Source organism: Schistocerca gregaria, chromosome 8, assembly GCF_023897955.1.
Source record: "Schistocerca gregaria isolate iqSchGreg1 chromosome 8, iqSchGreg1.2, whole genome shotgun sequence".
Taxonomy (NCBI): Eukaryota; Metazoa; Arthropoda; class Insecta; order Orthoptera; family Acrididae; genus Schistocerca; species Schistocerca gregaria.
In genome coordinates, this window is record NC_064927.1 from 301681448 (window position 1) to 301708800 (window position 27353).

The following is a 27353-nucleotide window of genomic DNA, read 5'->3' on the forward strand; positions in this document are numbered from 1 at the left end:
TGAGAGGAAGGAAGCGGCCAGATAGACAAAACTGATAGGCAGGGCGTAGGTTTGGAGTTTAAAGAGGACCCCGGAATGCCATTTTGGAGTTTGAGGGAAAGAAAAATGGCAGAGCGACGCGAATAAAGCTGGGGGAAGAGGAGGTGGATGAGGTTAAGGAGTTGATCTTCGAAATAGGAGGACGGTTAGAAGCCACACTGGGTAAGGAGGAGGAGGTGGTGTTCATTAAGGTGCTGATGGATACAACATGAGAGGATGGATTCGAAGACGTTACTGATGATGGACGTTAGACAGATGGGACTATAGGAAGAGGCGACGGAAGGGGATTTGTTGAGTTTCAGGATTAAGAGGATGTGGGAAGTCTTCCACAGATGTGGTTAGAAACTGGTAGAGATGATGACGTTATAGAGATTGGCTAGGACAGTCACGAAGGAGAGGGGGCTTTCTCTAAGGTAGCAGTAGGTGACACAGTTGCGACCAGGGGCTGTGTTGCGTTTTGTCCTGAGGATAAGGTGAATGTCTTGTGCTGTGATTGGAGTACAGATGACGGAGGGGGCCACTGCTCCAAGTACTGGAGACTAGGAGCAAGTGGAGCGCCCGAGGTATCGGCGAGTACTATGACGTTGGGGAAAAGAGGATAATGAAAGTCGCGATCTTCAGGGAGAGAGAAACATCAGAAAAGTAGGAAGCAAAGTGGTTGGCCGGACTGAGGTTGTCGAGAAGGGGGCGGTAGTTACGGAGAAGGAGGTAATAGGGTGTGGAATGGGAACCAGTAAGGCCATTGAAGGCGGACTATTAATTGGAGGGGTTGGTAGGGAGGGTGTCCTTGATTCGTGTACAGTTACTGCACTAGTCCCGGCGTTTCATTGCTGTAATAAAGTTCCGTACGTGATGCTGTCCTTGTCAGTGGCGTTGAAGTGCATCCCTGTCACGAGTGCGAAGGAAGGAGCGAAAGAGGCCGTAGGATTCGCGGAGGAGGAGGATAGCCCACGGAGGGAGAGTAGGACGGTGGAAGTGGATGGTTTTAGTAAGAACATGAACTTCCACTTAAGCTTTGAAACGGCAGATTCTGTTAAATAAGTGCAGGATTTTGTTTGGACACACGAGGATACTAGTTCACGTCTCGACCTGTTTGGGCCTCTGTTGTTGAAATTACATTGTGGAAACAGTTTCAATAGCGACATCAGCTACGCACTTGTCAGTGGATGAGAGTGTTTACTTGACAAGGAGAAAACACAGTGGAATAGCTCTCGCTGTGCACCATATGGCGTTATGGGTGGCACTGTAAGCAACGCTTGATAGAGGCCACTAGCAAAATCCATGGACATAGATTTCGTTACCTCCGTATTCTCCATCATGACTTAATCTAGCCAATCGGGTGGATCCTTGTGGGCATAAAATAGGGAACCTTGCCAGTTATAGTCCCACACGAGGATGTACAAGGGTTTCGTTGAAAGCTCTGAAAAAAAAAAAATCTGAATTTGGCGCTGAAAGTGAACGGAAAACGTTTTATGCGAATAACATGCCGTACTCAACCGTCGTCGTCATGTAGATACCTCTTAACGGAGAGGGACATTTTAGCTACAGTGACGCGATACACACATTCAGAAACGAAACTGGTCATAAATAATCCTTCAGAGTTTGAGAAGAACAGTGGCGTCCTTATCTATAATACTAGGTAAAGACATTTTTATTGACGATTATCAAAGTTGTCAGTGGTTCGTAATTGAGTTCAGTGTAAGAATAAAATTTTTTGATCATCTGCCCAGTAATATTAAATGTCTTACATGTAGCACAGCAAACATTATGTCCTGAAATTACATTTTCTGGACAATTCCTTCTATTCCAGTCCATTTAATATCTGGTAGTCTACAAACAAATTAATATAAATTTAAAAAATTTAAAAATCCTGTTTTTGAATATAGTGCATCAGCAGAATTAAAACAATGTGGTCATTAACGTTGACAATAGATATGTATACATATCCTGTATGTTTCAGTACACATAAAGAGATATAGAAGAAGCAGATAGTACATTCTACATACACTCCCATAGATATTAAAATTTATGCTTCAGACAATGATCAACACTACTCCGCTCCCTCCCGGTCGCCATAAAAAAATATTAAATGCAAGTTTTTTTTCTATTTGACGCCACCTACGGCTACTTGCGCGTTTATGGGGTGAGATGGAATTTTTAGGACAACAGTCACCGAACAATGAAAGTCACTGACCCCACTGGAAACTGGACCAAGGATCCCACGCTCTAGAGGCACCAACGGTAATCGCTTTACATTTATTATTTTTTTTTCGTATCCCATTAAACTGTATTGTGGCTACTTCTCTAAATCGAAACCTATTGCTTGAATAAAAATGAATGCCACAAAAAGTAAGTGATAAAGTAAAATAAATTTTCTTCGGTTAAATGATTTCTTTATATGGAAATCAATTTTGCCACATTTAGAATACGGTAAAGTGATGAAATAATCGTCCTAATTTAAAAATTAAATGAACACAATGAACAAACATGGTATTCAACAAATACAAAACGTCTTTTATTGCTTCTTGATTATACTGACATTGTAATTCGTGGTTACTTCTCTTGATGGAGATACACCTATGCATAATCTAGCCACTACCCGTGGTCTAGGGGTAGCGTCTTTGATTCATAATCAAAACGTCTTTGGTCCCGGGTTCGATCCCCGCCACTGCGTAAATTTTGATAAATAATCAGCATTGGCGGCCGAAGACTTCCGGCATAAGAAGTCAGCCTCATTCTGCCAACGGCCTTGTCAAAGAGGGCGGAGGAGCGTATAGAGGTTCAGGGCACTCTCTTGTCCTAGGGGTGGGAAATTGCCCCTAAAGGCGGAAGAATCAGCAATGATCAACGACATGAGGATGCAGAGGGCAAAGGAAACCACTGCATTAAAGACATATAACGTGTATCCACAGGACATGTGGCCTGTAGTTGAAGAAGTGTCATGATGATCTCTCCATTGGCAAAAGATTCCAGAATAGTCCCCCATTCGGATCCCCGGGAGGGAACTTCCAAGGGGGAGGTTACCATGAGAAAAAGATTGAATAATCAACGAAAGGATAATGTTATACGAGTCGGGGCGTGGAATGTCAGAAGCTGGAACGTGGTAGGGAAACTAGAAAATCTGAAAAGGGAAATGCAAAGGCCAAATCAAGATATAGTAGGGGTCAGTGAAGTGAAGTGGAAGGAAGACAAGGATTTCTGGTCAGATCAGTATCGGGTAATATCAACAGCACCAGAAAATGGTCTAACAGGTGTAGGATTCATTATGAATAGGGAAGTAGGGCAAAGGGTGTGTTACTGTGAACAGTTCAGTGACCGGGTTGTTCTAATCAGAATCGACAGCAGAACAACACAGACAACGATAGTTCAGGTATACATGCCGACGTCGCAAGCTGAAGATGAACAGATAGAGAAAGTGTATGAGGATATTGAAAGGGTAATGCAGTATGTAAAGGGGGACGAAAAACTAATAGTCATGGGCGACTGGAATGCAGTTGTAGGTGAAGGAGTAGAAGAAAAGGTTACAGGAGAATATGGGCTTGAGACAAGTAATGAAAGAGGAGAAAGACTAATTGAGTTCCGTAACAAGTTTCAGAAAGTAATAGCGAATACCCTGTTCAAGAATACAAGAGGAGGAGGTGTACTTGGAAAAGGCCGGGAGATACGGGAAGATTTCAATTACATTACATCATGGTCAGACAGAGATTCCGAAATCAGATACTGGATTGTAAGGCGTACCCAGGAGCAGATATAGACTCAGGTCACAATATAGTAGTGATGAAGAGTAGGCTGAAGTTCAAGACATTCGTCAGGAAGAAGCAATACGCTAAGACGTGGGATACGGAAGTTCTAAGGAATGACGAGATACGTTGGAAGTTCTCTAACGCTATAGATAAAGCAATAAGGAATAGCGCAGTAGGCAACACAGTTGAAGAAGAACGGACGTCTCTGAAAGGGGCCATCACAGAAGTTGGGAAGGAAAACATAGGTACAAATAAGGTAGCTGCAAAGAAACCATGGGTAACAGAAGAAATACTTCAGTTGATTGATGAAAGGAGGAAGTACAAACATGTTCCGGGAAAATCAGGAATACAGAAATACAAGTCACTGAGGAATGAAATATATATGAAGTGCAGGGAAGCTAAGACGAAATGGCTGCAGGAAAAATGTGAAGACATCGAAAAAGATATGATTGTCGGAAGGACAGACTCAGCATACAGGAAAGTCAAAACAACCTTTGGTGATATTAAAAGCAACTGTGGTAACATTAAGAGTGCAATGGGAATTCCACTGTTAAATGCAGAGGAGAGAGGAGAGAGGAGATAGGTGGAAAGAATACATTGAAAGCCTCTATGAGGGTGAAGATTTGTCTGATGTGATAGAAGAAGAAACAGGAGTCGATTTAGAAGAGATAGGGGATCCAGTATTAGAATTGGAATTTCAACGAGCTTTGGAGGACTTACGGTCAAATAAGGCAGAAGGGATAGATAACATTCCATCAGAATTTCTAAAATCATTAAGGGAAGTGGCAACAAAACGACTATTCACGTTGGTGTGTAGTATACATGAGTCTGGAGACATACCATCTGACTTTCAGAAAAGTATCATCCACACAATTCCGAAGACGGCAAGAGCTGACAAGTGCGACAATTACCGCTCAATCAGCTTAACAGCTCATGCATCGAAGCTGCTTACAAGAATAGTATACAGAAGAATGGAAAAGAAAATTGAGAATGCGCTAGGTGACGATCAGTTTGGCTTTAGGAAAAGTAAAGGCACGAGAGAGGCAATTCTGACGTTACGGCTAATAATGGAAGCAAGGCTAAGGAAAAATCAAGACACGTTCATAGGATTTGTCGACCTGGAAAAAGCGTTCGACAATATAAAATGGTGCAAGCTGTTCAAGATTCTGAAAAAAGTAGGGGTAAGATATAGGGAGAGACAGGTCATACAATATGTACAACATTCTTTTTCTCTTCTTCAAACCTATCTACCTCTTATATATCTCTTTCACCCCATTCTATCGTCCTATGTCTCTGCTCGATGAGAATAACTCACAAGCTGCAAGAATATAACGAGAAAATTCCCAACTAACTGACATTCACAAAAGAAATGTATGTTTACTTTCATATACTTAGTCACTATTATTATTATTATTATTATTATTATTATTATTATTATTATTATTATTATTATTATTATTATTACTATTATCATTATTATTATCATTATTATCGTTGATTGTTATAATTATTTTTATTGTTATAACTATCATTGTACTACTGTTATAATCTCAAATTTTTTTCGTTTGACATCAATACTGCATAATACGTTAAATGTTCTTAATGTTATTTAGTAACTGTAACTCGTTCAATCTGAGTATGCCTGGTTAGGTGTAAGAGAGGGCCTGAAGGCCCTAATCTTGCCAGGTAAAATAAATGCATAAATAAATAAATAAACCAAGAGAGTATAATAAGAGTGGACGATCAAGAACGAAGTGCTCGTATTAAGAAGGCAGTAAGACAAGGCTGTAGCCTTTCTGCCCTACTCTTCAATCTGTACATCGAGGAAGCAATGACGGAAATAAAAGAAAGGTTCAGGAGTGGAATTAAAATGCAAGGTAAAAGGATATCAATGATACGATTCTCTGATGACATTGCTATCCTGAGTTAAAGTGAAGAAGAATTAAATTATCTGCTGAACGGAATGAACAGTCTAATGAGTACACAGTATGCTTTGAGAGTAAATCGGAGAAAGATGAAGGTAATGAGAAGTAGTTGAAATGAGAACATCGAGAAACTTAACATCACGATTGATGGTCATGAAATCAATGAAGTTAAGGAATTCTGCTACCTAGGCAGTAAAATAACCAATGACGGACGGAGCAAGGAGGACATCAAAAGCGTACTCGTTACGGCAAAAAAGTCATTTCTTGCCAAGAGAAGTCTTCTAATATCAAATACCGGCCTTAATTTGAGGAAGAAATTTCTGAGGATGTACGTCTGGAGTACAGCATTGTATGGTAGCGAAACATGGACTGTGGGAAAACCGGAACAGAGGAGAATCGAAGCATTTGAGATGTGGTGCTATAGACGAATGTAGAAAATTAGGTGGACTGATAAGGTAAGGAATGAGGAGGTTCTACGCAGAATCGGAGAGGAAAGGAATATGTGGGAAACACTGATAAGGAGAGGGACAGGATGATAGGACATATGCTAAGACATGAGGGAATGACTTCCATGGTACTAGAGGGAGCTGTAGAGGGCAGAAACTGTAGAGGAAGACAGAGATTGGAATACGTCAAGCAAGTAATTGAGGACGTAGGTTGCAAGTGCTACTCTGAGATTAAGAGGTTAGCACGGGAAAGGAATTCGTGGCGGGCCGCATCAAACCAGTCAGTAGACTGACGACCGAAAAAAAGTCACGAACTGTGGACAGCGCTATCCCATATGAATTGCTAATTTACACAATGCCCCAGTTTACCGAAGGGTTCAGGAAGATTCATCTTGACTACAAGTAGAGAAAGCTGGCAATCCCCTTCTTGGGAACCCTAGTGTCCCTCTCCCGCTTGTTCCAATATTTGGCGGAAAAGAACGAATATCTATAACATTCATCCCTGATCTCTTTAGCTTGTCTTGTATTAGTTTAAACAGCTCACTTTATAATGGGATAGGTCTTAAACAGCCTCTCCTTGGAGCAGACGATGGAAGTACTAAAAATTTTTTTTCTGGAAACCAATAATTCTCAAAATACATTACGTATCCCTCTAATTCGTCAGAAATTAAGGGCTGGTTTCAAATATCAAACTATCTTTGTGTGGGAGCTAATTTGTCGCGGTATACCTTCGTATAGACAAAGGCACATTTTCATGTTGGTTTGTTAACATTTTAAATATTTTTATGGTCTAGGTGGCATTTTTTTTTAATAAGGGACATATTTGTGGCACATTTAGTGAAGTAATTAGGGACAGTTAATTCCCTGCACGGTGGATGCAGACTTGGAGCAGAACTCGTATGGAATGATAATTTTGTCATAAATATGTGAGAAATGGAAATAGATATCAGAAGAGATGTAATGATCTGCTTCTGTAGCAACTGTATTTCAGGTTACGCTGTACATGGCTTATATCTGAGTAAAAGTTCAGTAAAGAAGTTGGTTAACTCATTCACTGTCATATCACTGTGGTAATCAGTGCATTGGCTGAACCTCTTCAAGGATACAACCATTTGCACAATTTTCCAGATGAAAAAGTTAGAAGCAAGTGCAGTTAACTGGGAATGTAGACCCAAGCCCTCAGTGAGCAAGTTTTTCATACGACGGTCTGGCTTTATTATCATCTGCTAGTTCATGCTCATATATAGGAAATACCAAGGCTCTTCTTTCTGATTTCATTCTTAGGAACTGTGTGACTAATAACACCGAGATGTTTTACATCAGAATAAACGACAACTTATGACTTCGGTCTTGAAATTAGATGTAACTAAATAACAAGCAGATCTCGAAGATTCATTTCCTGAAATATTATTATCTGCGCACTACAATAGTGTCTGGAAAAGAATTAGAGGAAATATGCTGGAGTGAAATATGCGGTAATGAAATACGCAGAAGCTGTTGTTGTTGTCTAGAGTATAGAGAATGATTTGTTGTAACTGTCCAGTCTAATTTGTCCCATGTAAGCATCTTTATTTCTGCAGCAGTAGTGCAACCTACATCCTGCTTACGGTGTTGGAGCTCCGTGTAGGAAAATACTGTAGTACTAATTTTTTTCTATCAGAAGCCAGTGCTCACAGTAACGATAGTCTATTCGGGTGTTCTCACCCTTACCATTCAAAAATGGTTCAAATGGCCTTGAGCACTATAGGACTTAACTTCTGAGGTCATTAGTCCCCTGGAACGTAGAAGTACTTAAACCTAACTAACCTAAGGACATCACACACATCCATGCCGAAGGCACGATTCGAACCTGCGACCGTAGCAGTCGCGCGGCTCCAGACTGTAGTGCCCAGAACAACTCGGCCACTCCAGCTGACTCACCCTTACCATAAAATTTAATAATTTCAGCTAAGTAAAATGTCAGAACCTCAGATGTAAATAACAAAATAGTCTTATGGCAGACTGAAGGCACAGAAACGAAGAGTTGAGCAGCTATCTTACATAGTCCACCTAAATTATTCATTTCCTTCCTAATGTTTTAAAAGGACTCTAAGAGTAAATCATCCTCTGTATTTCGACTATTTGCCCTGAAAGACTGGTTACGTAGTTTTCAAACTCGCTTCACTATAATGACGGTTCTTTTTTCACGCAAGTATCGTCCGATTCACAGCGTCAGCTCTGCTCTCGGCTTGAGTATAGGAATTTCACGATGAATGTGAAGACCACCTATGGCCCTCAAATGTAATTAGCTGTGAAAATTCCCATAGTATAGCAGCTGCCGTCGGTTACTTCCTCCAAACTTATGAATATTCATTATTTGCTTCACCTTCGTAATCAGTAGTCACATAAAAATTTTCGCTGGCAAATAGAATGTAGGTGCTATCTCGGCTGTCTCTTAGTGTTAAATTGTTTACGCTGCCCGGTTGCTACAGCCTCTCTGCATTTTCCTTGCAAGACACGTGTTGCTGTGCTACGTCGTGTGCATAATGCATAGGACACTCGCGTTCGCCTCTGTATTGTGCTCACGTAACAGATTTGTCGATGGCCATTACAGTTATGAAAACACATTTTCTAGCTTAGTTCGTCAACGTTCCTTGAAGGGAGTCGATACACCACTGCTTCTATGCCAGCTACTCTTTTTTCTTGAGGATTTGATTACATGAAAATATGTCTTCAGAAAAATTCCCTGAATATGTGCTTTGACCCAATAAATTATTTGCAACACGATGTGACCAATTTTCATAATCATGTTCAAGAATTTGCAAAGCGATGTGACCAATATTCATAATCATGTTCAAGAGTAGGGAGTACATATGAATACTTGTGTGATATCTCTGACCGTAGTTTCATCCAGCGTAGTTATTTCATAATCTGACTCAGGGAACTTGTAATTGACCTTCATCCGTCTTAGCAGTTTATGTGTGATGAGCATGCAAAGAAAACCTGAAATACGAAGATATACAACAACGAAGTCGAGCATAAACTAATAAGTTGCAAGCAGCCTGAGAGTCACCGCACTGCCACTTTGCTTCTAATCTCTAAAATATGTATAGAATAGGAATGGTTGCCGGCCGACTGCTGATTTGAAAAATATTGCGCTGATTGCAGTTTTGTCTCGCACTGACCAACTTTGCTGTTCAAGAATGAATACAAACGCACGGATAAAGTCACATTTTTTCGACATGAATTTCGTAATTGATACTAAAATGAAAATAATTGCCAGAAGAGTAAAAGTTATGATTGTTGAGACTCAGTCCATAACTAATTACACATGAAACAGTGCAAATGCCTGTACGTGGAGTATATTACATACAGTGACTCCGCTTAAGAAAGAACTGAACACAGAATATTTCTGGATACAGCAGAAAATTCTGAATACATTTAAGTAAATGAGAGAGTAATGTGATCAGTCACTGCAGGGGCAAATAAATGAAGAAAACTGGCCAGATGCGAGTAGGATTCACGATCTAGGCCTCCGTACAAATTTAACTATGTATGTAAACAGTTCAATAATCCCGAGAATCTAGAACCTCGACAGTTTTTGCCTGTTATCGTTATTGGTTACTGGCAAGATATCGGCTCCGTAATTTGAAAGACTTACGACAATATTTCAATTGGCGAAAAACATATTTTTTCCCAGTATCGTGAATCTAGCCCAAAGGGAAGTGTCATATAATTTTTGATTAGTGACTTGACGAGGATCGAAATACGTGACATAAATGCCCGTATGTTTTGGCTGCATTGCTTTGGAAGTTTACATTTATTAGAACGACAAGGGAGTAGCCCTTAACAACAGACATATGTAATATTGATAAGCCTTCCAGTTCCTGAGGAAATGGGGTCTTAACAGACGCCTGGACAGACAGTCAGATAAAAAATGAGAAAAAAGTTTTTATGTCTGATTTAAATGTTAATTAAAAATTTACGTATATTTTCCTTTGGTTGTATTGTCAATCATAGCATCTTGGCTAATCTCATAATTCTAGGTCAACGGGACGCACCCTATAGGTTTAGAAGAATGAATTTTGAGTATCAAAATATATTACATAAGTGGCCATGACTTTTTGTTGCATTCACTTAGAAGCTTTAATTGCTTACACCACCAAGGGTACGTAGACCTTAATAAGCGACACACATTTAAACTTGTTTTAGCCACCTGTTCTTGAGGGCAGGGTTTGTTAACAGTCAGACAGACGGACACCAAAGTAATCCTGTTAGGTTTCCGTTTTTACTTTTTGAGTTACAGAATCCTAAAAAAAACGATACTGTACTATAAACTAGGACAGCTTACTATGTCACTAAACAATGGAAGTTAAGTTTGAACGTAAGTGAATGCATAGTTAAATTCTTGAAATTACGAATGTGTAAAAAGCTGTCCGCATCCTATCATCCATCTTACACCTCCTTGCATGAGAATGGCAATCAGAAAGTAACCTCAAAGCTACCTGTCGCACCATCAGAACCGAAACATCTGGTTGAAAGCCAGCGGAAATGCCTTTGCTTGATCTGTCACGGAATATGATACGTTAAGTAATCGATCTCATGGTACATAATATGTTTTTAGTTCTAAATTCGTGGAAGAATGAATAATTCGAAAGTCGGTATTTCAACAAACATTTTTCAAATCATATTTCTACCAAGCTTTCTGTGAGCTGTTCAGGTTCTTATTGTGTCCTTAATTTTGCTTCCACGTGTTTACTACGCACGACTAGTGTGTTATCTTGTTTTGAGGCTACTTTCTGATAGTATTCCCATGAAACGAGGTACAAGAAGTAAGGTGCGGTTGTATCACTCATGTGGCTTAAGATTTGTGTGCGTCTTTTCAGGACTTCATGTGTTCCTTTTCTTGCCTTTAAACTTTCGCTGTTCCGTGAGAGAATTAGATCTAAGGCCGTAGTACGGTATTGGTTTTTGATTGTTTCAGCCGTTCAGTAGGTATAGTGACTACATCACATTTTCGTTTAGTTACATGTGCTAAGAGTTTTACGATGAATTTCTACTCTTTTGAGAAAATAACTTTTATACTGGTTGACTTATTTGGTAGAAGCGTGGCTCAAATTATCATCATGGCAATGCAAGCAGATTTTACGCGATTTCAGAAATTTTATTTAGGCAAACTCTGAGACAGGACCAACTAAGAGAAACCGACTGTATCTGCCCTAGTGTCCTTGTGCTATTCGTACTTGTAATCTGTCTCCAGCGACCTCCTAACATTAAACTAAAACCGTAACATTTAACTAAAATCGTCACAACTTTTCAACGATCTCTTTGAGTTTATGGCTGAAGTAAATTCGATACCTCATTCAGTTACAACATTAAGCAGCTACAACCCAACCAAGTGGCCTAGAAATTTATACATTTGCTGATTATTGGTCTCAACTTCATTCAACTACGTCTTGATATACATGATTACTCCGTAATTCACACTTATGTGCGTGGAAGAGGGTAGGAACACCTTCCAGACTATATCGTTGCCATTATTCACTCTAGGAATGCGTTGTAGAAATGAGCACTTAAATCATTCAGTAAGAGCTCTGATACCTCTAATTTTATAACGACGACCATTTCCACTATGCATGTTAGCTACAGTAAAACCCCTTCGCGTTCATAGAAGAAAGTTGGTTATAGACATTTACTGGAAAGATCTCGCCGCAACGAAAAATGTCTATTTTAATCACAGCCATCCTAACTTGCTTATTATGTGCGTGACATTGTCTCTCCTATTTGAAGATAGTACAAAACGATACACCCTTTGGACCTTTCGATGTCGTGCGTCAGTAATATCTGGTTTGGTTTCATTTCCGCAGTCATACTCTAGCGGAGGACGGAAAAGAGTAGGCAGTCTCTTCAAAAGACTTCTTGCATCATCTAAGTGTTCTGTCAATCAAACGCAGTCCTTAGTTTGCCTTCCCCACAACATTATCTACGTGCTCGTTCCAATTTAAGCTGTTCGTAATTATAATTACAAGGTATTTAACCGAACTGAATCTATTTACGTTTGGAACACTAGATGATCTACAACACTTCCTAAGGGAAATGCAGATATCACTTCTGTTTTACTCGACTGCTTGCCGATGATTACTACGTGCTGTGTCCTTTCTTACAGGAAATCAGGAATCCATTCACTCATACTTCACAAACACGAAATTTCATTTGGAGTCTCTTGTGAGTAACTGTGTGAAAACCCTTCTTAGATCTAGAAATATGGACTTAATTAGTGACCCCTATCGATAGCGCTCATTCCTCGTATTTCATGCGGATAGAGAGCTACGTGTGTCTCTCGAAGAACTATATTTCTGAATCTGTGCTTACCATGTGTCAAAAGACAGTGACCTTCGTGGTAATGTTGGAACACAGTGTAATTATGTTCCATAAACCTACCGCAAATCGATATCAGTGATATGAGTCTGTAATTCATCGCGTTACTCCTATTTTCTTTTTGCAGCAGTGGTATGTATAGCTTGTGCCACTCTCCTGCTATGTACACATTTTTCGTCGAATGAGCTGCTGTATATGACTGCTAGACCTTAGGCTATTGTTCAGAATATTCTGAAAGAAACATGTGTGATATAACATCTTGACCAGAAGACTAGCCTTCACTAGGTGATTTAAGCAGCTTCGCTACTTCTAAGTTGAATAATTTCTTACTATTTTTTTAGCCATATGGCATGTTTACAAGGCTATATATTTCTGATGACATACACAGTGTTCTTTTATAATGGTATTTATATCTAATATGCAATAACTGGCAAAAGTAATTTCGTTTACAAATTCCTTCTACTAGCATATTTACACAATCATCGTTTTATTCTTATATATTTATACACTTGCTTCATTTACAAAGTTATTATTAATTTTTCTGAAGACTTTTTCTGAAGAAATTACTAACTATTTCACATACCATAAAAATTGAAATTGTGTATTGCCCATTTCAATTAGTTGTTTTTTCCATTCTACATAAATATTTACAGTGGCATTACGTGGAGTTTCGAATTTTCTTTCCATGGCAGCCCACAAATGCGACAATAAACTGCCTACACCTATAAGGTATAACTCTCCTGCGAGTCGATCTTGACAATATTGTCAAAATATATGCCATCAGCTGCAAATGCAAATTTTTCAAGCCAAGAGCAACCATCTCACATGATTATCCATCACATATTATTCGAATATGCTGCATATAGAATAATATGAGCATTAAATTTGATTTAAAGCTGCAGATGGTACATGCCATTCTGTGAAGGTAGAGTGGGAGGCAATGGGTTCATCTTCACAATGTGCCACAGGAGTTAGGAAGCACTGGAAATGGGTATGTAACTGTACAACCAACGGACTTTGCTCCACGTAGCCCTTCATAAACTATAAGAACTTTCATCCTCGGGTGGCATCTCCACATCTGTTCGCTCCACGTTGGGCCTTTCTAAATACGCAAATTTCGAAAATAAACTACTGGCCATTAAAACTGTTACACCACGAAGATGACGTGCCACAGACGCGAAATTTAACCGACAGGAAGAAGACGCTGTGATATGCAAATAATTAGCTTTTCTGACCATTCACACAAGGTTGGCGCCGGTGGCGACACCTACAATATGTTGACATGAGGAAAGTTTCCAACCAATTTCTCATACACAAAAATCAGTTGACCGGCGTTGCCTGGTGAAACGTTGTTCTGATGCCTCGTGTAGGGAGGAGAAATGCGTACCATCACGTTTCCGACTTTGATAAAGGTCGGTTTGTAGCCTATCGCGATTGCGGTTTTTAAGTATCGCTATATTACTGCTCGCGTTCGTTGAGATCCAATGACTGTTAGCAGAATATGGAATCAGTTGGTTCTGGAGGGTAATACGGAACGCCGCGCTGGATCCCAACGGCTTATAATTACTAGCAGTCTAGATGACAGGCATCTTATCCACATGGCTGTAACGGATCGTTTAACCACGTCTCGATCCCTGAGTCAACAGATGGGGACGTATGAAAGACGACAACCATCTGCACGAACAGTTGGACGACGTTTGCAGCAGCATGGACTATCAGCTCGGAGACCATGGCTTCGGTTACCATTGACGCTGCATCACAGACAGGAGCGCCTGCGATGGTGTACTCAACGACGAACCTGGGTACACGAAAGGCAAAACGTAATTTTTTCGGATGAATCCAGGTTCTGTTTACATCGTCATGATGGTCACATCCGTGTTTGGCGACATCGCGGTGAACGCACTTGGAAACGTGTATTCGTCAGCGTCATACTGGCGGTCGTGATGGTATGGGGTGCCATTGGCTACAAGTCTCGGCCACCTCTTGTACGCATTGACGGCACTTTGAACAGTGGACGTTACATTTCAGATGTGCTACGACCCGTGGCTCTACCCTTCATTCGTTCCCTGCGAAATCCTACATTTCAGCAGGATAATGCACGACCGCATGTTGTAGGTCCTGTTCGGACCTTTCTGGATAGAGAAAATGTTCGACTGCTGCCCTGGCGAGCACATTCTCCAGATCTCTCACCAATTGAAAACGTCTGGTCAATTGTGGACGAGCAACTGGCTCGTCACGATACGCAAGTCACTACTGTTGATGAACTGTGGTATCGTGTTGAAGCTGCATGGGCAGCTGTACCTGTACACGTCATTCAAGCTCTGTTTGACTCAATGCCCAGACGTATCAAGGCCGTTATTATGGCCAGAGGTGGTTTTTCTGGGTACTAATTTCTCAGGATCTATGCACCCAAATTGCGTGAAAGTGTAATCACACATCAATTCTACTACAATATGTTTGTCCAATGAATACCCATTTATCGTCTGCATTTTTTCTTGGTGTAGCAATTTTAATAGCCAGTAGCGTAGTTTAGATAGCTATGGGAAAACCCCTTAGTTTACTTCTTCCCAACTGGGAGGAAAGTATGCACTATAAAAATAAATACGTCACCAAGAGGATGGAATTCCCATTCACTTTTACGAAGAGTTGTATATGACATTGACCTCTTACATAGCTTGCATTTATCGTGAATCTCTCGCACAGCACAAAGTCTCTAGGATCTGAAGAATTGAGGAGATGACTGCGATATATAATAAGGTTAAAATAATGAGTTAGCTGAATTGCAGACACACTGGTATTCTTGAATATATTCTCAGTTTGAATATAACAAATATCCTTGAGATGTTAAAGCTTTGTCCACGTATCAGCAGTGTTTTAGAGAGTAGTGCTCTTCTGAAACTCACTTTGCCCTTCGCTCACATGATAATGCGAATTATGAATGAAGGGTAACAGGCAGTTTCCATATCCCCAGTTTTCTGAAAAGCATTTGACCCGGAGCACATTGCGGACTCTAAAAAAGGTTACAAACATACGGAATAAGTTCCCAGATATGTAAATGGCTCGAAGCGTTCTTATGTAACTGAACCTCGTATGTTTTCCTTGATGGAGAGTATTTATCAGAGGCAAAAGATATCGCCGTGAGTGTCATAGAGCACTGTGACAGGACGGGTATTGTTTCCAATACAGTATACATAAATGATGTCACACACAGGATGTGCAGCAGTCTGTGGCTGTTTGCTGATGAAGGTAGGTTCTACATAAGCTATCGAACTTGAGTGATTGTAGGAGGATACAAGATGAGTAACACGAAATTTATGGCTGGTGTTGAGTCACGTGCCGAGGTCGATACCTTGTAACTGGTGAACTTGAGCACCACTAGGTTTTCTGGCGTGTACGTGTCCAGTAGTGAGCCCCAACTGTTGGCGCTGATGTTATAGAGCTCTGTGGCAGTTTTTGCGGCATGCCTTCCATTACTAGTTTATTCCTGCCAGACCCACTGATTAGTAGTTTGACTGGATATTTTCCCGGGTAGCTTGCCATGCTTGGTTGAAGGTAGAGCTTTGCATTTGCCGCTTCTTGTTTTAATTGCAAGCGTTGTTTAACATTTCTGTGCCACTCGTCCTGGTTGATAGCTCCTTTTGTGCTGCATCTGTTTAGTGATTATTGTCTGCTTGGTGCTCCACTCTCTCCCTCGTGGATAAACTGTTCGATCTGTCAAGGCTAAGTCATGTTAAACTAAGAAGAAAATACTGCAGGAAAATCATTATGGGGAGGTTTTTTAATGTTATCCGTGTTTCATTTCTTTTAAGGGTCTTGCGACCTGTATGTGTTGTTTTCCAATTTAACTGTTCAGATTTTGTAAATAAAGAAGGGGCACAACTGTGGTGTTGAAGCATATGTATTTTGTAATTCTTGTCAAGTTTCAGTTATTAGTTCCCTGGGAAATCCTTCATAACATAGACCCTACTGAAGTACTTCGTTACTTGTTGTTTCGGATAACTTAAATTTTATAGCCGAGCAGTTACTCACGATTAACGTAACCAGTACAGAGGTGCACCCTGAAAAGATACTCTGCATTGTTTTGCACGCTTGAGTAACTTCACTATGAATATTTTTAAATGTTTGTGTTTTGATGCTGTTAAATTTCTAGTGCCTGCTTCTGCTCTAGCCTTGATTACACTGTCTTTTAAGATGGACCAATGAACTGTTGACATTCCCCTGCTTTATTTATAAGAGATTTTATTTATGTCTGTTGTAGTTGAGCCGATACACGTCCTGGCTGGCTTCGGACATTCAACAAAGCTATGATCGCCCTTGAAAATGTCCTCCGCAGATGGGGTCGAAATGTCGGGCTTTAAAGTGAATTTCGTTCGACCACGCCATAAAAGCACTGAACATTTTATAAATTATGACACTTCCGGTCGCGAAAGTTTACATTTTACAATTGCACGCCTTGTCACTACGGATTGGGTGTCTGTTGTCTACCTTGGAGTATAAAGCGCCATCTGCGGGTTTGCTCCCAGATGTAACACCTCGTTTGTTTTCCATAATTGATTGATTGTTGTCTAACGATCTTCTTTAAGTAAACTGTTGTGCCTGAAAGTTTTGATGCATGAAGAGCATATGTATTGAAATGTTTAAGTTAGAAATGATTTAATGTCTGAAGCAAGTAACTGCTTTTGTAATTCTTTTCGAATATAATGTAAAATTTGGATTCTAAATGTAGGTTAACTTTTTCTAATGTTGCACTCTTTTAATAGAAGAAATATTAATTCTTGCAGCTAGTAAACGGTTTATTGTCAGTAGAAAGGACTGTGTAAATGTACACATCATAGGGTTTAGGAAAGGCGGGAAGGCGGTTGTTACATGTGCATCCTGACGACAGGGTGGAGAAGGTCGAGCGGTCAGGATTAGACAGTGGGCACCCAGGGCTGCCGTAAAATGACAAAACAGGACATTAAGTGCAATAAAGAGGATATATTTCAATGTATGGTGTACAAGGGGCGCGCCTAGGGTCGCAAGTTAGGCCAATGTAGGAGGTAGAACAATTAATTGGAATGACAATTGAAGGGGAAGCAGTTCATGTTAACTTACGTTGGTGGCCGGGAGTGAAAGGGAGAGCCAGAGGCTCTACCTTCCAGAAAGACGCCTGTTTTGCTCGAGGCCTGGATTATAAGATAGAGAAGCAATTGTGTTCTGCACCGCAGTACACTCCAGCGTCCTCACACGTGATCGGTCTCCCGTTCACTCTATTGGCTAAAACCAGAGGCGCGAATTCGCTAGCAGCTTCAGCAGAGGGCTGAGGGCGTCTCTTGTCAGCAGCTTTAACTGGACAGAACTGCCTCGGTTCTGAAAGGCAAGCGACTTGTGTCACGTTGGCACGGCGTAAGTTACTCGGGGAGAACAACTGTAAAGATCTGCCTGGGCCTTTGAAACAAATTTCTTAAATAAATTCCCTAAAATATTCCTTGACTGACTGCCACCATGAATTACTGTATTGTCGTACTAAATATGGTCAAGATACTACTTTTAAGAATAAAATGATGTGTGGCCCTTTTGATTGTGTCTTCTCATTAATTGACGTTCTTGTTGGGATATATCAAGTGGAGTGAATGACAGCTAGCTCTAAATGAAGAAAATGTGAGTTAATGAAGATTATTAGGAAAGAACCGATAACATTTAGATAAAACGCTAGTTTTGTACTGCTTGACTTAGTCATGTCGTTTAAATATCTGGGTGTAGATTGGCAAAGTGGTGTGAAATGGAATGGGCGTTGTAGTAGGGAAAGTGAATGGTTGACTTAAGTTTACTGGGAGAGTGTTAGGAATGTGTGGTTCAGCTGTGAAGGAGACAACAAATAGGACGCCGGTGAGACCTATTCTTGAGTATTGCGTAAGTGTTTGGAAACCACTCAGATTGGATCACGGTATGACATCAAAACAGTTCAAACAACATTCCATTATTACAGAGATACTGCGGGAATTCAAATGGGAGTTCCTGGAGGGAAGTCGACGTTCATTTCAAGGAAGACTATTGAGAAAATTTAGAAAACTGGCTTCTGAAGCTGATTGCATAACGATTCTACTGATGTCGACATAAACTTTGCATAAGGATCACATAGGATACGAGAAATTCTGGCTTATGTGTAAGTATATAGACAATAAATTTCCCTCAATCTACTTGTGAATGGAACAGGACAGAAAATGATTAGTGTTTGTACAAGTACCTACCGTCATGCGCCGTACAGTTGCTTCAGAATAATGTATGCAGATGTAGGTATGGAGGTCAGATATTTTTTGATCCGCATGTAATGTTACTTCTCGCCCTCAGAGAATAGCAACGAATCTATGTTTCAGGTGCTGAGGTGCTGAATGGCTGCTTTTGAAAGGAGGAGAGATACAACTGCTTTATGTTTTACTACTTTGTGCCACGCAGTATGCACATGGTCCTCCCCTTCTGTCTTGCTGTTACCAATATCCAAGATGTACATGTGATTTGAATAATATCAGTTTTGTCTCTGGAAGTTTTTTATCTTCTATATTTTCATGGGGGAATGGAAAGTCTTCGAAGTCACATTGCCAACAGACATCACACGTTTCGTATTTGCTAGGACGCTCGTCAAGTTTTGTGTAATTTCTATTGCTAGCCACAAGTGCCCATGAAATGTGACGGTATTTGTCCCTCCCATCTAGATCCTGGAAATTAATGCGTGCCTGTTTGGAGGCAATATTCTTCGGAAGAGGTATGAAACTATATCACCCAATGAGGGGATCAGAGAATGCAGCGCTCTTCACGGTGAAGTACACAGGGGCGTTTCTTGCCCATACCTATGTGGGCGCTATATATGTGTCACATCCTGTGCTAGGACCCCCACCACAAACACCAGCAGGGAATCGCTATGTATTAAACATTATTGACCATTTTTCTAGTCTCATTTCCTTGATAGCTTTACCCGACCAGCGAACCACGATGGTAGCTTAGGCGTTAGTCAGCCAATGGATACTTCGGTTTGCGACATCTGAAACCATAATCACGGATCAATGCGCAAATTTTATGATAGACTTAATGAAGTATCCTTGCGGGCTGTTGCGCATTAAGAAACTACGGACAAGTGCTATGCTTCCTCTAGCTAACGGTCCCAAGGGCAATTTCGAAAATGTTAGTTTTCTACATAAATTCTCAGCACAACAATTGGGACGTCCTATTGGCCTAAGTCGTCGCTGCATACAACTCGAAGGTTCACTAGTGCATATGGTTGTTCCGTTAGGAAGTAAAATTCGGGTGCAAGATGCAGTTGCCCTTTGAGTTTCGCAGAGCCCCGCTGCTAGGAGATATCTCGTCAGTGAAGGATTTCGCTAGGAGAGTGAAACTAATCTGGACACACGTACAAAAAATGAATACGAAGGCTTTAGGGAAACAGGTAAGGGCGCATGATGTGAACGCAATGTTATCTAAGTGGCACTTGGATCAGCAGGTTTTGTAACGTATACTTATGTGCCGAGGAGGATAAGGAAGAAGTTTATGTCGCGGTGTTATGGCCCTTAGCAGTTAAATCAGATGGCATCACCGGTTAACGTTAAATTGTGACTCCCCACCCGCCCTTCGACAGCACACGTAAGCCGAATTCGTCCGGTTAACGGAGCTATGGGTAATTCACCTCGTGTGACCCCAGATTCCGTAGAAGAGGGGAAGAAACGACGTACGAGGAGGAGGAAAAGGAAAAATCTAAGAAAAGGGAACATGATAATATGGCGAATGATAGGTATATGCTAAAACCTAGAGCAGGGATTCGGGACTGACATTAGGATTTACTTTCCGATTACCATCTACGATGACAAGTACCATTGTCTTCAGTATGATCCATTCCTTAATACACGTACCTGACTTAATTTCCTCGGTTCTGCTCCCAGAACATTTTTCGTTTCTTAACGACACCATCCACGAGGATCTGCTCACCTCTCAGGATCAGATGTTTCCCACCGAACACAGTCGTATTACCATGGAACATCTCTTAGAGCACATAAAAAGCTACAGAAGTAAGCAGGAGCAGCAATTGGTGGTAACTGGTTCATCAACATCAGCTGCATGTGCATTCGTTGTGGATATCGAACTTAAGTTCAATGGTTCGAATGGCTGTAGCACTATGGGACTTAGATATGAGGTCATCAGACCCTAGACTTAGAACTACTTAAACCTAACTAACCTAAGGACATCACAAATTTCCATGCCCGAGGCAAGACTCGAACAGCCGGCGGCTGTTGTCGAGCGGCTCTAGGCGCTTCAGTCCGCAACCATGCGGCTGGTGCGCTCGCAGGTTCGAAACCTGCCTTGGGCATGGATATGTGTGATGTCCTTAGGATAGTTAGGTTTAAATAATTCTAAGTCTAGCTAACTGTTGACCTAAGATGTTAAGTCCCGAAGTGCTTGCAGCCATGTAGAGCTAGAGTCGGACCTGTGACCGTAGCAACAGTGCGGTTCCGCACTGAAGCGCCTAGAACCACTCGGCCACGGCCTCCGGGTCGAAGTTAAGTTCAAAATGGTTCAAATGGCTCCCAGCACTATGGGACTGTGGTCATCAGTCCCCTTGACTTAGAACTGCTTAAACCTAACTAACCTAAGGACATGACATACATCCATGACCGAGGCAGGATTCGAAACTGCGACCGTAGCAGCAGCGTGGTTCCCGACTGAAGTGCCTAGAACCGCTCAGCCACAGCGGCCGGCGAAGTTAAGTATTTCTTGTTCAAGAGAAGAGTTTCTCCAGTTCCATACATCCCAAACTGCAGCCCACGGTTTCGGAAAGATAAGGAAGATACGCCTGCTGACATGGCAGTGTAATGAGTGATCAATCATGCAGGCAAAGACCAAGTGTGCTCAAGGGCCGTAAGAAACAAATGTGTGTAAAAGAGAGAACTGCAATGTAGTTATTATTGATAAGCCCAAATACACAGTTTCAGAGGCAGTGAATAGTGAACTGTGTAAATATAGTACAAGTTGAGAAGAGGTAGAGGGTTCAAATGTATGTAAATAGAGTCGTGCGTAGATGTACAGGCAGAATGTGGGGATACATTCTGTCCATAGAAGGCGGAGTATAGAGGGTCGAATAGTTAGAGATCAATTAAGGTAATTAAAAGTAGGAGTTAGAATGTGAAGGAATATTTTGAATATAGTGAACCAGAAATTGTATGTGTGATACATTTTATTGCGCATTTCAGTGCTGTGATACTTTGGCGCAAGGGAGTCGGCAGAATATCGTAAGGGGATCGGCAGAATATTTAGCTAAACAACTCGCTGTTTTACCTGCCAGTGGAGGATATGACAAGAAGCAGGTCACCTTGCACTCGGGTGTCAACGTCGAGGGTGGTAATCTGGTCAATTACACAAGCCGAGCAACACCAGAATATTCCACTGACGTATTGGCGAAGAAGAACCGCAGACATTAGCAGCAGGAAGATGTATTTAAGGGCCAGCAGCCAGCTCGTCATAATCATCCCTGGTGAGCCGTCGGAATGACGAAGAACCTGGGTCACTTAGTGCCGCCATCATTTCGGAGTCGTCACTGTCATCGCAATCATCCTAATAATCACCGTCGTAATGAAGGTCCTCGCCTAGGAGGCGCAAAAGTGACGCCGCCGCCGTAACCATCGTTGGACGCCGTCAACAGACAGCCGCCTGTCATGGGAGTCTTCACTTGGGGTGCTGTGTGGTAACGCACTGTTGGCATCGTCCCGGGGCGCTGCCGCCACAATACACCGTGACCGGGGATGGAGCCGGGGACCCTGGTGCGCCGACGCCAGACAACCGCAGCTGGGGATGGTCGCCGAGAAAGGGCGCCGACCAGTCATGCTGCCATGCCCATCCAGTTGCCAACAAGAGGCCCGCGCGCGTGGTTCCAGCCGCGCAGTACGACCTAGTGGCCGTAGCACCGCCGCCGAGGAAGCGGATTCCACTCAACGGCAGCGCAGCTAAGAGTCGCAGCAATTGCAGCAGAGTAATAAATTTTACTCTGTCATCAGGAGCCATCCGTGGACACACCTCCACCATCTACTTCCTCACGCCCAGCAGAGAACCCACGTTCGAACTCGGCGACGGGCACAAGAGTCCCGTGCCTATTAACATAATGTTGGCAGTGTAATGGCCACACGGTCTTCTTAGGATACGCGTTTTCAAAACTTATTCAACATGGTTTCACCAATAATAAATAATCTTTCTTCTCAGAAAGTATGTTTAATTTACTCGAGCATTCTCGTTACATTTGTTTCGGATATGTCGACATGCTACGATCGCAGGGCGTCTCTGAATTCGTACGATTCCCGTTCTCATGTGTGCAGGATAAGTGGAACACTGTATCAGTCGCACTTGCGAGCTAGATCCTTCACATATTCGTCGATTTGCTCACAAACCTTTCACGGAATGTACCCTTTGATTCACTTTCCCTACTACTGACTTTGAATGAGTGTCTCATTCGTATAGCTTCCTGGCATTACTCCTAAATATGATGTGACGTGGTCAAAACCTTCAAGATTAAGACTGATCAGATATTACTGGACCTTAATCCGTCTGTTGCTTACATCGTCTTGCATAAGCAGTTATTCAGTACTCCAACAGTAAATATTGTCCACAACATTCTGCATTTCATTACTACCGTCTAAGAACTATACATTCCTGTACAAAAGAATATCGGTAGCGAATAATCATAAAGTGAAATTTTGTGTAGTGCAGTGGTGTCCTGGAATTTCACGGTCCTTCGTGGTCCTCCATACCCCCAACATAGCCAAGTTAGACAACTGGGATCAGGATAGAAATGAGAGGCTCCAGTCCCACGCTGCTTAATCGTGGTAGTTGTATGATAAGGCAAAGTCAGAATGAAAAAATTGATGGTCTAACCATATTCGATCCCACGACCTTTCTGTTTCCAAGCAAGAACTTTGCCGCTTTTTCATTCTAAAAAAGAAATGCAGAGTGAAAAAACTGACTAAGACATGACTGGATTTTTCAACCGTTCCTTTCCAATCACTCTATTACTAGACAATCTTCCTTTTCCTTTATGAAACAAAGAAAATGCTTTCACTGCCACAGTCAGCTTCAGGCTGGGTGGTGAACGTGGGCAAGAGAGTAATCCTGAAGCCTGGCCATAATGACTCCTTCTCCCCTGCCACTTTTCTGGTCCCCCAAATGGTATGGCCTCTTTTTTTAGAAGATAAATCTTACAGGCATTAATTCGTTAATTCCAGATTTCTCAGACAAAACAACGTGCGGCATCTTCGCAAATAAAGCACGACAACATGAAAGCCTTTGCTACTTCCCATGCTTGTTCACAATATAGTGACGAAAAACACGGGGTCGGTATCATTATCATATCCTAGTAAGTGTGGTGTAGTGTCCGATGAGACATAACTATACTACTGTCTTCGTCCGAGAGAAAAAGATACATTCTGGATAGAGAAGAAGTTCAACTGAGAAATCAGTTTCAGCTGATCAGGTTAGCTAAGCCATTTGTCGCCAAATCCAGTGCCAGTGTTCTCGTAGACAAGAGACCATCCTATGTGGTAGTGTCAGGTTAATGACATGAGTCGTGAACACCAGTCGGACGAAGACCAATGAGGTGGAGACGTTTGTTTCTCGGCATCAAATTATGAATGACCCTACAGCACAATGACATGACGTTCATCAGAGGACAGGGGGAGTAACGTGAAACCACACCGTTTTTCACAATATCAAAGGTGCAGCTGTTTCAACAAGGGCGAGGGTTGGTTGTACACCCCAACGGGAAGGCAAAGATGTGGTGTTACGTTGTGGGAATGATAAAATGACGTCTTCCATGAAGATATTTATAATATAAAACTGATGTAAGTGACGCAATTTAGAGTTGATTCGGCGAACTTCTTCAGTGGGAGTCAAACTGGCCAGTTGAAGACGCGTGAGTAATGGAATGCGCAGCTCGAGTACATGTTAACACATTACACGGTATAAACAATATTGAAGCCTTTACTTTGATATAGGGAAGACCCAAACCTCCAATGAGACGGGGAATCGGTACCACTTCATAATAAAGCAGAAAACATGACTTGCAACAGGACATCGCCAAATAATTGCACCGATTTGCTCTCCATCAATGTGGGGAGCGAGAATATGTGCTCAGCATAATACACTTGACTGAAAAAGAAAGAATCTAAGATCCAAACTTCGTGAAGAACACTAAGGGAATAGCGATGTTCCTGTTCTCGAATTGCCCTTCTCGCCAATTGAGTGCAACCATTTTCATCGGACAGCGAACACGGTAATCACTAACGATTTGTGGCGAGAAACCACCGTTGAACATACAATGGCAACTTTATGGAAATCCCTCAGTAGGAACAGGGTGAATTTTCATTCACTAATGCGGACCCCAGTGAGAGAACAAAAGAAATGCAGTATGCCCTTGAGCCAAGGATATGCCATCGATATGTCGTAGCAATGCCCCAATATCCTCCTCGCACGGTCGCACGGGGAAAGTTTCTGCACGCATCTTCCATCAACATAATTGAGCAGTAATACGGCGAAGCAGAGATTCTAGGGTCGAGAGCAAACTCGACATGTAGAGACGGCTCCCCTGAGGTATGCCCCGTCGGATTGTAATCTGAGGAGTAAACTTCGATTCACCACGACTAACGCTTGAATACCACTAAAAATATTGGGTAATACCTGTCGCACAGTATGACATACCGATCACGTCGAACAACTGCATCAAGAAACTGTAGTGCTAGAGCCGGCCGCGGTGGTCTCGCGGTTCTAGGCGCGCAGTCCGGAACCGTGCGACTGCTACGGTCGCGGGTTCGAATCCTGCCTCGGGCATGGATGTGTGTGATGTCCTTAGGTTAGTTAGGTTTAAGTAGTTCTAAGTTCTAGGGGAATTATGATCACAGCAGTTGAGTCCCATAGTGCTCAGAGCCATTTCAACCATTGTTGTAGTGCTAGACCACAATATGCGATGACAGTACCAAATAATTCGTTAACTTACGTTGAGAATATTTGATGTTGTACTCCTTGGGGCAAACCTGATTGCAACATTCTTCGTCCATGTGTTGTGTTAGCCAATTATTCCTTGAGACAATCACACATTTGAATAGTATCCTAGAATAGCTGCCCACAATGTCTTACCGTTGAGAATGCGTTTCGATCAAGGAAGTCAGAATTTATTTGTTTACCCTCAACTGTTATTTGCAAAGATGTGTTTCACGTGAGCGGTTTTCCCTGAATCTATGTTGATTCTTTGAGAATAGATTGTTTTTCTACTGCAATGTCATGATGTTTGTTTTTACAATATGCTCCAGTATCCTGCAACAGACGAAAATAAGCCCCATTGCTCTGCAATTCTTAGCGTATAACCTCTTGCCCTTTTCGTAAACAATAGTGACAGTCGCTCCTTTCATGTAGCAAGGCACTATTCGCTGCGAAGAGATGTTCGATGAATATAACCTATGAAAGGAGTTATTCAGTGTAAACTCTAAATGGAAAAATGTCAGTTTACACTATCGCTTTAAGTACATTTAATTGTTTTTTCAATAACGAGGTGATAATGTCGATATCTCTCATTTACGAGTTTGTGCGGCAGTAATATTTTCACCCGTGACTTCATTTTTAATACTTCTGCTTTCTTCCGTTTCAACACCGGACAGACGGATGAGAGATTGTATTTTAGGTGTGACTCTTTCATTGATTTTACTTACGAAATGTCTTTCCAAGGAGCTGTAAATATTACTGAAAGTCTCATCCGCAGCTCTTCTTACTGATCCACCGAGTTTTTATTAACCTCAGCTTCCATCCACTATCTTTTTGTAACGACTGTGCTATACTGTCTGTTCTGAAACGTTCTCCGAATGACAGCATTTAAACCAGGTGGGTGTTTGCCGACTTTTTATTAATTTCCTTGGAACTTGCTTATACAGAGGCGAATAAGAAATCGACAAAGGAATTTAGACATTATGATACAGAACAGAGCGCCAGTTTTTGGTGTAGTGCTCTGTCATGGAAGACAGCGGTACTTTTGGGTTCGTCAAAGATACTTCATGCTCCTTGGGACACGGCTTCAGAAATTTTCTTCAAGTCTGTCAAGCAGACGACGCGTACAGTCTATGAAATGTGCAAGGAATTCTGAAGGTACATACAGCTCTCACTGCCTAATAAATCGACTGTGGCCGAGCACTACATAAACACTGACCAGTGAATGCTGCGTCACAGCGTCGAAAAAAAAAAATTGTTCAAATGGCTCTGAGCACTATGGGACTCAACTGCTGTGGTCATCAGTCCCCTAGAACTTAGAACTACTTAAACCTAACTAACCTAAGAACATCACACACATCCATGCCCGAGGCAGGATCCTTACCAGCGACCGTAGCAGTCGCATGGTTCCGGACTGCGCGCCTAGAACCGCGAGACCACCGCTGTCGGCTATAGCGTCGAAAATCTAGTGTCCAGTTCGTCTTTATGGGACTCAGTGATGTAAGAAGCAGTGGAAATAGGTTTGGTGAAAGATATTAGACACTGCATTTACGTCCTGCACAAATACTGAAATCTGACGCTTTCTTTAATAAACTCACGAAGACTTCGCTAAGTGCAGCACCTAATGATACATCGGTATACCACCATGAATCGACGGCGAAACCACTTATTCAGTTCATTTATTTTGCTGCCGAAGGTTTCTGCCGATTGTGCATTCAGTGGCCGCATGCACCTTCTGGCGGTTTGTGGGTTTAAGAGGGAGGAGCGACAGTTGTACCTTCAGTCTGTCGGCGCACTGACAAGGGGAGGCCATTGCTTTCAGATCACTGATTTACTTCAGATTCTATACAGTTTTAGTTGTC